The sequence below is a fragment of the Taeniopygia guttata genome, chromosome 14, assembly GCF_048771995.1.
Source record: "Taeniopygia guttata chromosome 14, bTaeGut7.mat, whole genome shotgun sequence".
Taxonomy (NCBI): domain Eukaryota; kingdom Metazoa; phylum Chordata; class Aves; order Passeriformes; family Estrildidae; genus Taeniopygia; species Taeniopygia guttata.
This window is the reverse complement of record NC_133039.1, coordinates 5,324,690-5,338,226: the sequence shown is the minus strand read 5'-3', so window position 1 is coordinate 5,338,226 and position 13,537 is coordinate 5,324,690. Positions and strand designations below refer to the sequence as shown.

At 57.4% G+C, this 13,537-nt stretch overlaps 1 protein-coding gene and 1 long non-coding RNA gene across 2 annotated transcripts in view; one reads left to right on the top strand and one right to left on the bottom strand.

Annotated features, from left to right (window-relative positions):
• Positions 1-950: 950 nt before the first annotated feature.
• The window catches only part of LOC121470718 (ATP-sensitive inward rectifier potassium channel 12), a 36,026-nt gene continuing 23,439 nt past the window's right edge, over positions 951-13,537 (top strand). The window contains exon 1 of the mRNA XM_041719073.2: positions 951-2,546. The gene's annotated coding sequence lies outside the window, so the exon portion shown is untranslated. The remainder of the gene's footprint in view (positions 2,547-13,537) is intronic.
• On the bottom strand, positions 2,330-4,362 carry LOC115497181 (uncharacterized). The gene is made up of 2 exons (XR_003962764.4): positions 2,914-4,362; positions 2,330-2,670 (listed from the first exon to the last, which is right to left on the bottom strand). It is a non-coding gene; the product is annotated as an uncharacterized lncRNA (long non-coding RNA).

Sequence of the window (13,537 nt, the reverse complement as noted above, 5' to 3'; positions counted from 1 at the left end):
ATGGGCAGGTGATGGGAGCACCAGCCTGGCCATGTTGTGGCTGCCCAGCTCCACCCAACCCTCCTATCCAGCCCCAGTCGTGGACTGGGGACCCTGAAGCTGCTCCCCCCACCCAGTGGGTGCCCCTGGCCCATGGCCAGTGTGCAACCAATCTTTTAATCTATTTTTGAAGGGAGTGTCAGGAACTTTGTGCTGGCACCTCTGGTTGGGCATTGGGGCAGGGAGGTGTTTGGGAAGCTTTCCATGGGCATGGTGGGGTGACAGGAGAGGAGGAGCAGGCTGGCACGTGAGGGGCTGCCTCACAGAAAGGAGCAGTGTTTTGGGGTCAGGTTGTCCCTGGGCGGTCTTGCACAAGACCACCACGCCCAGTGTGTGAGCTGGGGTCCCCTCTGACCTGCAAATCCCCAATCCCTGCTGTCAATTGGGCATCCCTCAGGGCTGCAAGGCCCTGCAGTGCTTTTCATCCTGGGGCTTTGGTGTTGGTTAAAATTCTGTGTGTCTGAGGTTTGTGGATTGGGGTGAGACCAGACAAGCCAATGTGGAGAGGGGACTGGAGGCAGCACTGGGAGCAGCGCCCTGAGGTGCTCTGGTGTCTGGGCTGCTTGGGATCAGTGAGGGAACAAAGCTCCACCCTGGGAGAGGATGGGAGCTGGGCACCAGGAGAATCACTGCTCCAAGATGCTGTCGAAGGGGAGAAGGAGGAATTGCTGCTCCCAAACTTGTGGTGAGAGGCACGGAAAAGTGAGGGAGAGGCTGCCAAAGGGCAGGGGGGGAGGCAGCCTCGTCACGCGCCGTGTTCTGTGGGGCTTTATGTTTTCTCTGTGACCTGCCAGCTCGTGACAGCCACGCTGAGCAGCACTGAGGCTGGAGGTCTCCTGGCTGTGATATTTCTTTTTTTTTTTTTTTTTTTTTTTGAACAAAGCCTGTGAATCCCCAAAAAAGGAGCAGGCAGCAGCCCTGGGATCTTGCGGGTGACCGAGTGTGGAGGAAGTGTAGCAAAAATTACAGACGGTGGCTGGTTTGCATCTCCCTCTGGCTGGGAGCCAGCCGAGGTTGTGAGCCCACTGCAGCATCCCTGTGCCTCCTGCTCCCCTCCACGGGGAAAAAACGCTGCCGGAGCAAGGTTTCACTTTGACCCTCTCCAAAAAGGCCTGGCTATTATAAGGATAGTGTGACCTGGAGACACCCAAAGCCTCCCAAATTGCTTAAAATAATGCTCACCACCAAAGAAACAAACTTGGACTCCAGTCAACCTTTAAGAAAAAAATAAAAATAAAAATAATCCCCGCCTGCAATAAAAAGAAGTGGCTCCAATTCTCAGCCCTCCCTCTGCCCCCATCTCCTCTCCACATACGCACCCTGGCCCTTAAACCAGCCCAAAGTGAAGCCTTCAGGGACGCTGTCCCACCATCTATTTTTCATGGAAGGTGTTCGGGAGGAGGCTGATGGACTGTGGGGTCACTGACCCCGACCGCAGCCGCCGGTGTGGGGAGCTGGGATGGATGGATCCATCGGGAAAGGGCTGTGGCTGCCGGGGCCAGGGCCGGGCTAGGAAAAGCAAGTGGAAGCCATCAAGGTAGAGGAGAGGAAGCGAGGAAGAAGAAGAAGAAGAAGAAGAAGAAGAAGAAGAAGAAGAAGAAGAAGAAGAAGAAGAAGAAGAAGGGCCGAAGGGCTGGGGCGAAGCAGCCATTAGGAAAGTGCTGATGCAGAGGTTCCCTCGTGTCTACGGGCAGAGTTGGAGGAGTTGCTGTTCACGGACAAAGGCAGCAGGAGGGAGTGGAGCTTTGTAGAAGCCGGAGCCTGTCTCACTGGGTGTCTGTGTTTCATTCCCTGTCAAAAGCCTGGGAGCTGGTGGAGGGGGGGGGAAGCAGGGAAGCGGCAAGCTGCAGCGCTCGCTCAGGATCAGATAGCAAGAAAACCAATAGCGGCGAGGAAAAAAAAAAAAAAAAAAAAAAAAGAAAACCAACCCACATCAACCAACCAACCCACCCACCCTCCACGCTGAGGCTGGAACAGGCAGGTCCCTGCCAACTCCACAGCACGCAGCAAGCAGGGAAGAAGGGAAGAAGTCCACCCTCCCTGGGCAGGAGCGGAGTTGAGCCCGAAGGATATTTGATGACACTTTGGCAACGATGGGTCCCCCAGCATCTTCCAGAGCCCATTTGAGGGTGAAGGCTCCGAAAGCGCAGAGGGAGTTTGAAGCTAAATTCACCTGAGTCTGGATCTCTTGGTCGCTGGGATTTATCTATTTTTCTTTTTTTTCTCCACGAGGAAACCGAACCAAGAAAAAAAAGCGTGTTTGCTTTTTTTTTTTTTTTTAATCTCCCTCTTTTTTTTTTTTTTTTAATTCCTTTATTTTTTTTTCTTTTGGAAGAAGATTTTTTCTTTTTCCCCCCTGTGGTTGGAATGGAGGGGTTGGGTCTGTGCCTAAGAAGCAGCAGCCGAATGTCGGTCCTGGGAGAAACCCGAGTGGATGTGGGGTGCCCTGCCAGCTAACTCTCCAGGAGCTGCAGCCCCACGGCCGGAGGGGCTGGATGCGGTGAGAGGTAAGTGCCGGCTCCGGTGCCTGCCAACCACAGCTCCTCCGCTCCTCCAGCTCCGTCTTAATCCCAAGTCAGAGGCAAAAACAGCAGTCTCATAGTGAGTCAATCACTTCCACCTATTGCAGCCCTAATGGAGAAATAAGACGGGGAAGTTTCGCAGCGGCGGCTCCACGGGGAAAGTTCCCCCTCACCCCTGTGCCCCCAAATGCCAGCTTAGGGGGGGATGTTTTGCCAAACGGCATCACCGTGCCAGTGCCATGGGCCCCCTCCCTGCCCAGCCAGCACTCAGGGTATTGCTGCTGCTTTTTGGGTTCCTCTCCGTGCTCCTGCTCCCTTCTGCTCGCTTCCCCCGGCCAGCTCGCTTCCTCACCCAAAACTTTTGCACACCGGTTGTTTTGGGCGATGCCCACGCGGGGTTATGCCCCTCGGTGCCCACACAGGGATGTTCACATGTCGGTGTGACACATACACAGAGCCTGACCCCTCCAGTCCCCAACTCCCAGGGCCTCGCTGGGGGAGACACGCTTGGGGTGAGCTGCGGGGCTGGGGGGGCTTGGAAGGCAAACTGCAAAGCGCAGGGAAAAAGCCGAGCACGGCGGCAGCAGCAGCAGCAGCAGCAGCAGCAGCAGCAGCAGCAGCAGCAGCAGCATAATTGCATCACTGTAATAGTATCGGCGCTGAGCACGAGCCAGGCGAGTAAAATTGTCCAGAAAATGAGCTGTACTAAAGTGCCTCCAGTTAGCAGCACCTGCACGCCTTCACTGGGTGCTCGAGGCCGTTCGTATTTTTAGAAGTCTCTCTTAATTATAGAGCAAAGAGTGTGAGAGGGAAAATGGTGTGTATTTAGCAGCATTCCCGGACAGTTTTGCAGTGAATATGAGCACAAAATCACCGAACAGGGTTTATTTTCTCCCCCCCTTGCACTTGTGATTTTGAACCACCTGTTTTGCTGTGGTGTCAGCAAACGAGGGCTGGGTTCGTTTCTTTCCTGTTCTTAGAAAGCGTGGCGTGACTTTGCCCGTGAAAAAGATGGGAAGCGGTCCTGCTGCCTTCCCTCTGCACCCCAAAACAACCCCAATTTCTGAGACCTTCCCATTCCCATCCCAGGGGTAACACTGCTGGGGATAGGGGACTCACATGTCGGCGCCAGATCTTCTGCAAGCAGCAAAGAGCTGGGGATGTTTTACAGGTCACTGTGAAAAAAAAATCCACAACAAACCATGCAACAACTCATTTTGCTTCTACAAACCTTCTTCCCCGATCCCCTTCCCTGCAAAACTTTCCAGGGCCTTTTGTTTGGAACAGCAGGTGAAATTCCCTTTGTGTGAGCACAAAGCAATGAAGCCACCAGAAAATAATGAAAACAAGACTTAAAAAAAAAAAAATAAATCCTTGCTTGCTCTTTTCAGGCCTGGAATAACAGTCAGTGTTCCCATCCATGCCAGATAAGCTTAATAAAGCTCTGGCTTTGCTGGGGAAGGCACCGTAAAGGCCACTTTGCTTCTTGCCTCTGATCCAAAACACACTTTGAAATCCTGTGTTGCCTCTGCTGCTCTTTACCCAAAAGAGTTGCTTTGCCTGTGAAGTCGAAGTAGTTTTTTTATCTTAGCGCTGGAATGACCAGGGGGGTTATGGCAATTCCCTTGGGAGCAGCTGGGGTGGGATTTTGGCGTCACCCCGACTCTGGTGCCATGGTGCTCTGTAGTTTTGGTGGTGCTCACGGTGGGGTTCTCCCCTCTCCTGCTGCCTGCGCAGCAGAAACCGCTCCTGCTGCGGAAAAACTTCGGAGGAGCTGTGGGGGGAACTGCACCGCGAGCTGGAACCCGACATTTCCACCCGATCCCTGCCAGCTTTTAGGGGCTCTGAGGGTGGGAATGTGCCTGAGAGACACGGGAGCCTCACCCAACCTCTGTGCAGGGGGAAGGAGGCTGGCTCGGCAGATTTGGGGGTGCTGTCCGTGTCAGGGGTCGCTGCAGGGACAGTTGTGCCCTGTGTGGCACTCGGAGGGGACACCTTATGTAAGCAGTGATGGCAGCGCCGTGCCCCGGCCGTGCCACCCTGCTCTGCCGCTGCCAGGCCCTGCGTGGCCTCAGCCATGTCCCCGTTCCCGGGTCCCCTCTGGGTGCAGGTGCTGCTGGATCGCCGTGGGAAGGAGAATAATCCCCCCGTCAGGGCAAACAGCTCCAAGCCCGGGGGTTTGCCTCTGGGTTTTGCAGGGTTCATGGTTGCACCCTTCCTGGCGCTGCCTCTGGCATCCCCAGCCCTGGGGAGGTGGCACCAGGCTCAAGCCCCTTTCTAGGATCTTTTGCACCCTTTGGCTGAAGTCTGGCCCTGTTTGGGTTTGGCAGTGCAGGGCAGGCACTGGCTCACCCAGATGAGGAGGGAGAAATCATCCTTTGAGTGTAGGGATGCTGGCTGGCAAAGGACCTGTGTCCCTGTCCCAGATCATGAGGCTGTCCCTCCATCCCCCTGCAGGCCCCTGAGTGCCCAGTGCATACCCAGCCACCTTCCCTGAACCTGGTGTGCCCGAAATGGAGGAAAAGAGAGATAAAAATTAGCATTAATGGTCTTGGGAAGCCCCTGCGCCCCAGGGAGCGGAGCTCGGTGGGTGTCTTGTCACTCCAGCTCCACTCCAGCTTCTGAGTTGGGGTGCAAGGGAGAAAGGTGGGAGTGTGATGGCAGGGAGGGTCCCAGTGCTGCTCTGCACAGCTCTGGCTGACTCTGGGATTGTCACCTCACAGGGATGTGCCCCTCTTTCAGCATTCCTGACTCGTTCCTAGCTCGTTCCCTAGTTCCAGCTTGGTCCTGCAGCCCCAGCTTGATCCCAGTTCCCAGTTCAGTCCCTCGTTCCCAGCTTGCAGTGAGGCAGGACTGCCGGTGGGCGATGGATTTCTTGCAAAGCTCTCTCAGATTCCCCCGTTGGACTTTTGAAGCATCTGGTATCACTATCTCAGCGTCATTATGAATTAATTAACATTAATTTCCTGCTCTGGTATCTCCCATTGCTGCAACCTTTAGCCTGGGCTTTTTTTCCCCTCCCCTGACATCCCCAAGCAGAAATGGCCAGATCCAGACCGTGCCTGACAGAAAGGCAGAGAGAAATCACCTAACTGTGAGGACGGGGCTCCCCATCCCTGCCCCCATCCCGCACCAAGGCAGGGGATGCTGCTGGGATCCCGATGCTCTGGTAGCCAGGGTCAGGCTGATCCCGGGTGCTGCCAGCCCTGCCTGCCCACTCGCTGTGCCCCCAGCACGGGGTATGGGCGTTCTGGGGATGGGTGACCCGGGTGATGCCGGCTGTGCCATCCCTCACCTCCGTTTCCCTGCAGGGATGCAGGGCAGGTGAGGCCGGGGCTGTCCCTTAGGGGAAGGATCTTCCCTTCAGCTCTGGAAAAGCCTGATCGTGGCTCCCCAGCTTGTGCTGGAGGCACCGGGGATGTTCCTCCCTGGGATGCTGTTCCAGGGACGCTGATCCCAAGGAGGTTGGTCACAGGGATGCTGTCCCAGGGATACTGGCCCCAGGAAGGCTGTCCTTAGGGGTGCTGACCCTCCAGATTTGTGGGGATGGGGATGTAGATGTAGCAGGTTGGGATCAGGGCTGGATGTTTTGCCCTGGCTGTGTTCATCCCTGAGAGAGGCACAGCCCAGGAGTCCCAACCTGACCGCCCGGCTCCTTCCCTGGGCTCTCACCTGCACGGGTGAGCCCTGCTGAGTCCAGAAGGACTCAGTGGGATGTGGGTGCAGCACCCGCTGCCTCCCAGCCCCATCCCACCCCACTGCTTGCCTCATCCCCTACCTCACAGCAGCACAACCCTCCTGTCCCCCCACTCCTGTCCCCACCACCCTGTGTCCTCTGGCAGGGCCACAACACCCCAAAGGCCACCCCAGTCCCCCCCTCGCAGCCCTCGCAGCGTGGGCTGAGCTGGTGGGGTTTTCCCCCAAACTCCCGAGCCCCGTGGCGGGGCGGGGTGGGGGTGGCAGCCCCGGGGGGGCTGGGGGACACCCCCGGTGTCCTACATCCCCAGAGCTGGCTGGGGCTTACGTAACAGCCGTGCTGCAGTGCCTGCTCTGCTCAGCGCCAGTGCCACCGGCAGAGCTGCAGCGCCGAGCCCAGCTCCCTGGATATTTGCTTTTTGGGGACAGGCGGAGGGAGGGGGACACCTGCAGGGTGGCTGAGCTTCAGGGAGTGGCCAGGACCTGGAGGGGGTGGATGGTAGGGCTGGCTGGGCATGAGGTTGAGGTGTCTGCTCCCAGCACCTTCTGGCAGTGACCTTGGGGGCCAGAATTCCCCCTGTGGAAGGAGGGCCTGGGGATGGGGACAGCAGAGAGTCCTAAGCCAGAGGTCAGGTTGGAGACCCTACTGCACCCACAGTCCTGCCTCTACCCTCTCAGAGAGCACTGTGCAGGGGGGAAACTGAGGCAGGAGGCTGTGACACCCTACGGGGGGCAGCTACCAGGGATGGGGAGCGGATGGGGAATTATCATCTCCTTGGAGAACCCTGGGTTGGAGATGCCCCAGCTCAGCCCAAGCTCTGCCCCCAGAGGGCTGGCACAGGGCACAGGGACGTGCTGGCACTCGGAGCAGCCTGACAGGGAGTGCAGCTCTGGAGTGTGTGTGACGTGACTTGGGCCATGGGGGGACATCAGGCTGGCTGCAGCACCTTCTGTCCCCAGCCTGAGTTCCCAGGGTGCCAGAGCAGGGAGCCGGGGGGAGAGACCTCCCTGCCAGGTTGTGCCTGTGTGGCCTGGCAGCAGACCTGTGTGTCACCAGTGTGTCACCAGCGCGTCACCGTGCCTGACCACTGCCAATTGCTGGGATCTGACCCAGCCCTGGGAGCCCCAGGGCCCTGGGTGGGCTCAGGGTGCTGACAGCAGCTCAGGGGCTCAGGGTGGCACCTGCCTGAGCTGAAATGTCACCACAGCCCCGCTCTGGCACAGCTCGCTGGAAGCAGGAGGAGGGTTTGTGTCACCTGGTGGTCACCTGGCCCATGTCAGGGTTTGTGTCCCAGTGGTCACCCGGTGCTGTGGGGACCTGGTGGGTCCCTGGCCCATCCTGCTCATGCAGAACCATCCAGTGCCCCCAGGAGCTGGGCTGTGTCTCTGTGGTGCTGCACAGCCAGTGCTGAGATGGGGCAATGCCACCACCTGTGAGTGCCACCTGCCCACAGAGGTGCCTGGCAGGGCAGCATGGATGTCACTGCAGGGCTGTGGGAAATCCCAGTGTGAAATATGTGCTGTCATCCATCAGTGACAGCCAGGGTGCCCCCAGGGATCGAGTCTGTGAGACCACCCTTTTCTCCCCCCCTTTGCCCCTCGTTCCCAGGCTCAGCTGGCATTTCTGTCAGGGTTTGGTGGGATGGAGCCCCACCACCTGCAGCATCCTGCTGAGCCCCTGACCTCCTGGGCACCCCGAGGAGCTGTGATGTGTGCTGTGCTCGGCACAGGGACCCTGCACCCCAAAGCCAGGAGAACCAAGGACACCAGTGAGCTCATCCCTCCTGCCTGGGCTGGGAAAATCATTGCATTGTGCTCCCTGCAAGAGGCTCAAAGGCCTTTGGTTCCCTTTTAGGACACGGCTGGAAAGGAGCCACCGAAAAAAATGCCAGGAAAAATAAGCCTTCAGTAGGGGCTACTTTCTTCTTGGGATCTGAACGTGGATCCCTCACCTTAGGGAGCCCTTTGGGGAGCCCCCAGTGCTTGGGCTGTAGGGATAAAACTCACCCCAACACAGGCCCTTCATTTCTGCCAAATTCCAACCTGTTGGATGATTCAAATGTTTGGGAAGACTCTGGATTGTGCTGCCCTTTGTCTCTGCAGCAGCACAATCCCCTGGAGGGTTGGGCCGCCTGGCGTGGTGGGATCCTGCTCCCCAGGCAGGGTGGGATCTGGCAGAGGGGCTCTCAGCTGGGCTGAGAACACCCCCCAACTCCTTACACACAGGCCAGCTAATCTCCATCTGACAGCGAGTCATCCTTCCCTCCCTGCTGAAGGCTGGAATGACAGTGTGGTTAAAGGGGCTGATGGATTAAGTGCATCTTATAAATACATCAGATATTAAAATTCCCGTGTAATTACAGTGCAGTGGATTATGTGTGGTGCTGAAGGGGAAGCAATCCAGTGGAGCAAAGGAATTACAGTGAGAGAGGAGAGGCAGTGAAATGTAACTGCCCCCAGCTCTGCTCTGTTGCGGGTAGAGCAGGGGCAGCTTTAGAGCTGCAGTGGGAGCTGAGAGACCCCAGAGCTCTGCTGGCATCCAGGGCTTGTCTGGGGCACTGCAGGGATCGGGGAAATTGAGTTGGACCTGCAGAGTTTTGTGGAGGGGAGTGAGAGAGAGCTTTGCTCTGCTCCATCCCTTGCTCTCCTGGGGAGGAAGGCACCCTGCTCCCAGTCTGCCTCTGGCCACACAGATCCACAAGCTCACTCCAGCATCCCACTGCTCCCAGTGCTCCCATGTGTGACCAGCAGTCAGTACTGGAGCAGATCTAAGACAAGAGAACCTGATTTCCTTTCCTTTCCTTTCCTTTCCTTTCCTTTCCTTTCCTTTCCTTTCCTTTCCTTTCCTTTCCTTTCCTTTCCTTTCCTTTCCTTTCCTTTCCTTTCCTTTCCTTTCCTTTCCTTTCCTTTCCTTTCCTTTCCTTTCCTTTCCTTTCCTTTCCTTTCCTTTCCTTTCCTTTCCTTTCCTTTCCTTTCCTTTCCTTTCCTTTCCTTTCCTTTCCTTTCCTTTCCTTTCCTTTCCTTTCCTTTCCTTTCCTTTCCTTTCCTTTCCTTTCCTTTCCTTTCCTTTCCTTTCCTTTCCTTTCCTTTCCTTTCCTTTCCTTTCCTTTCCTTTCCTTTCTTTCCTTTCCTTTCCCCCTCTCCCCCTTTTCTTTCCTCTTTGCTATCTTCATTCCTTTCCTTTTTTTTCTGTCTCCTCCCTCTCATCTCTTTTCCTCTTCTGTTTCTTTTCTCCTTTTCTTTTTCTCTCTGCTGTTCCCCTTTCCCCTTCCTTTCATCTCCCTGTTCCCAGCCCCAGGCAGCTGCAGGTGTGTGAGCAGAGGCTGCTCCAGGTGTTCAAACCGGCTCCCCCATCCTTCACCTCCTCCCACCCCTCCATGGGGGCACGGGGGGGATTTTTTTGTGCTTTCAGCCCCCCTGCCTCAGGAGCCTTGTCCCAGGCTCTGATAAGGGCACAGAGCGAGTGGGCGTGGGGTGCTGTGGGGTGCTGTGGGATGCTGTGGGATGCTGTGGGGTGCTGTGAGATGCTGTGGGATGCTGTAGGGTGCTGTGGGATGCTGTGGGACGCTGTGGGGTGCTGTGGGATACTGTGGGATGCTGTGGGACACTGTGGGACGCTGTGGGGTGCTGTGGGGTGCTGTAGGGTGCTGTGGGATGCTGTGGGACGCTGTGGGATGCTGTGGGGTGCTGTGGGATGCTGTGCGATGCTGTAGGATGCTGTAGGGTGCAATGGGATGCTGTAGGATGCTGTGGGATGCTGTGGGATGCTGTGGGATGCTGTGGGGTGCTGTAGAATTCTGTGGGGTGCTGTAGGATGCCGTGGGATTCTGTGGGACACTGTGGGATGCTGTGGGGTGCTGTAGGATGCTGTGGGATGCTGTGGGATGCTGTGGGGTGCTGTGGGATTCTGTGGGACACTGTGGGACGCTGTGGGATGCTGTGGGATTCTGTGGGACGCTGTGGGATGCTGTGGGATTCTGTGGGACGCTGTGGGGTGCTGTGGGGTGCTGTGGGGTGCTGTGGGATGCTCTGGGATGCTGTGGGGTGCTGTGGGGTGCTGTAGGGTGCTGTGGGGTGCTGTGGGGTGCAATGGGGTGCTGTGGGGTGCCACATGTGCGGGCACAGAGCGGGGCTGTGCCAAGGCACCCACCGGGGAGCACCAGTGACCCACCCATAGCGCTGCCTCCCCCTCCTCCTCCTCCTCTTCTTTTTCCTCCTCCTCGCCCCCTCTCCAGAAGGGCCAAGAGTCACACAGGACATTGTCCCCATCGTGTCCCCACACTTGGTGAGGACACAGGGCCGTGTGACGCCTGCCTTCGCTTGTGCAGTGGCGTTTGTTCACTAATTAGCACAATCTGGCAACCCACACCGTTCTTCCAGTCATTAATTATTATTAATTATTTGTTATGCAAGTAGGGTTGAGGAGCAGAGCGCTGAAGGCAGCACAAACACAAACAGTCCCGGGCCCGGTGTTTATGTAATGGCCCCGTGGGAGGGTCTGGAGCCCCCCCAGCTCTGAGCTGGGCCCTCCTCGGGTCCCCGGAGCTGGGGACACCTTGGTGGCATCAATGGCAGCCGGTGCTGCAGGGCTGGTGCTGGAGGGGACTGCAGGAGGGCTGGATGTGGGATGTCACAGGGAAAATGGTGCTTTTCAGGGTCCTGGGGGAGGAAGGTGATGGGATGACCCAGGGGTGGAGGGAGGTGTGGTGGTGATGGGTGGCTGAGGGAGGTGCTGCTGACAGAGGTGGGAAAGGTGATTGTTGTGTTTGGTGGGTGCTGGGGAAGTCCTGTCCCACTCTTTTTCCTGTGGTCCATCCCTAGGAATGGTGTGTGGGGAGAAGCTGGGATGTTTCAGCAGAGCTGGTTCAGTAAGTGGCAGTTTTCTGTCTCCATCCCCCCCGCTGGATGGTGGATGGGGCTGGGCCCCACCTGTGCATCCCTCCCAGTCCTCTGCCTGGTGTTGATGGGGCATTATTTTGGTGCTCCCCACCTTCCCCTTGCCTCCATCTGGGGCTCTCTGCTCTCTCCATGGCTCCCTTCCCTTTGCAACCTCTGATCTCAGCATCGACCCCAAATGCAGCCACCCATGGCATCCCTGTGCCATGGAGCAATAGCACCAGTGGCACCGTGCCACAGGGACACGGGCTGGCAGCAGCAGGGCCCTTCCCAAGCCCTGCTTGAGCAACGGGGAAAGGAACTGAGAAAAAAATGGAAATTAAAGAGAGGAAAGGATTAATAAGGATCCTGCCTCAACCACAATGGCTTTGTTTCAGGAGAGATGATACCACATGCTGGCTAACGCTGCTCCTCAGAGGGATTTGGGAAGCAGAGAGGTTTTGGCCATGCCCAGGTGCAGATCTGGTGTGCTGTGTGTGTGGTCTTGGTCCCTGCCCAGCCACTGATACTCCCCGGTGTCCTGCTGCTGTCCCCAGCCAAGTGCTGCACCATGAGGACACTGTTGGCATAAAGCAGAACCCTGTCAGAGTGGAGATTTGGGGGAAGAAATGTGTTCTCACAGGGCAGTGCCTGTCCTGCTGGGTGCTGCTGGGGAGCCATGTCCTGGGACGTGGGACATCCTGGAAGCTGGAGGGCTGCTGGCTCCTGCTCCACAGGGAATCACCTCATAGTCTGTGGACGGTTCACCCTGAGTACCCTGAGCACAGAACATCCTGTGTGTTTTGAACAATTCCCTCTTTCAAGCACCAAGCTCCATGTGGATCACCTGTACCTCCATGTATACCCCTGTATATTCCTCCCCAGCCCTGGTGTAATTTGCTTTTTGTAATTCTTAGATCTCTCAGTCACCGCCCCATAAGGCTGCTTTCTGTATTTCCTCCATCCCGGGGTATTTGCCCTTTAGAGAAACATTTCTTTAGAGGTATTCCCAGCAGGGATGGGAGAGAAGCAGCACTTTGCACAAGCTGTGCTCAGAGCTGCAGCGATGTCCCGACAAAGCTCTCCCATTATTGCTGCGCCTGCGGTCCATGGGGAGCTCAGCCTCTTTTCTTCCTTCTCCGCTGCAGGAACCAGCTCTGGCTGCTGCCAGGGTTATCTCCATCCTCCAGCTTGCAGCACGCTCTGCTGCTTCCCCATCCCTCGGAGGGCTGGGGCTGGACCCGGGCCGGGCATCTCGGGCTGCTGCAGCGGAGCGCCGGGGCTTCATTCTCCCACCGGAGATAAAATCAGGAGACAAACTAGAAGTTCCCTGCCTGCCTCCTGGGCGCTGCTGCGTGCTCTCTGCCCCATCCTGATCCCAGGGGTGAGCGGGGAGGGCTGGAGCCAGATGCTGTTGCTAATAAAGCTCCGCTCCCGCCGTGAGCCGCGCTCATCCCCGCCCGCTCCAGACGATACCGCCGCCGGACGGACCCCGCGGTCCCCGTGAAAAGCAGCTGAAGGTGAAAGGATCTTACATCTGTGCGCATAAGGATGTGGCATAAGGATGCTCTGAGGAGCATCTTGGCCCGGCCGTGTCCCCACGGGGGGCTCAGGGGCTGCGTGGGGCGCAGCGGGAATGAAGCGCTCGGCGAGGACACGGCCAGCGCTGCCTGCGCGTCCTTACATGTGCGCTATTTTCAGCTTGACGGGGAGCAGGCCAAGTTCTCCAACAGATTGAGTTGGGAGCTGAAATCCTCCTCCCGCTGCCTGCGGGCACGGCGGGTCCGAGCGTGCCGCGGGCACCGCGCTCTGCCCCTGCGGTCCGCGCTGCCACCGGAGCCGGGCACAGCCGCTCCTCTCCCCGTGGTGCCGCTGAGCGAGGCCACAGGTCTGACCCTGCTCAGGGGACAGCGGCTGCAGCTTCTCCCTTCCCCTCTTTGGGCTGGTCCAGACACCGCCACCAGCATCCTCCCAAAGCCAGCCCCATCCATCACGGATCTTCAGCCTCGCCCGCCTTTGGCTCCACTCACGCACGTTCCCACCAGCTCCGTCCTTGCTTTTTTCCCAAGCAGAAAATATCCTTCCTCCCCTCCTTCCTCCTCTTCCCAAATTCCCCCCTTCCTCACCCCCATCATTGCTGTGGGAATCCAGGGCTTCCATCTGGCTGCCCTGGAGGGCCTGGGACCCTGGCAGGGGTCAGGAACCCCCCTGGACAGAGCCCCGAGAGACACTGTCTGTGATCTCTGTACATGGAGAGGAGTTTTCAATCTTACAGGATGAATTACCAGCTCTGAGTGTTTGATATAAGTAATAATTAAGTGTGGCACGGGTGCAATAGTAAAATTTTAGGATTCTAGATTAGGGGTTCAGAGGGGACAAGATGGAGGAAATTGGGTGTGCCTTGT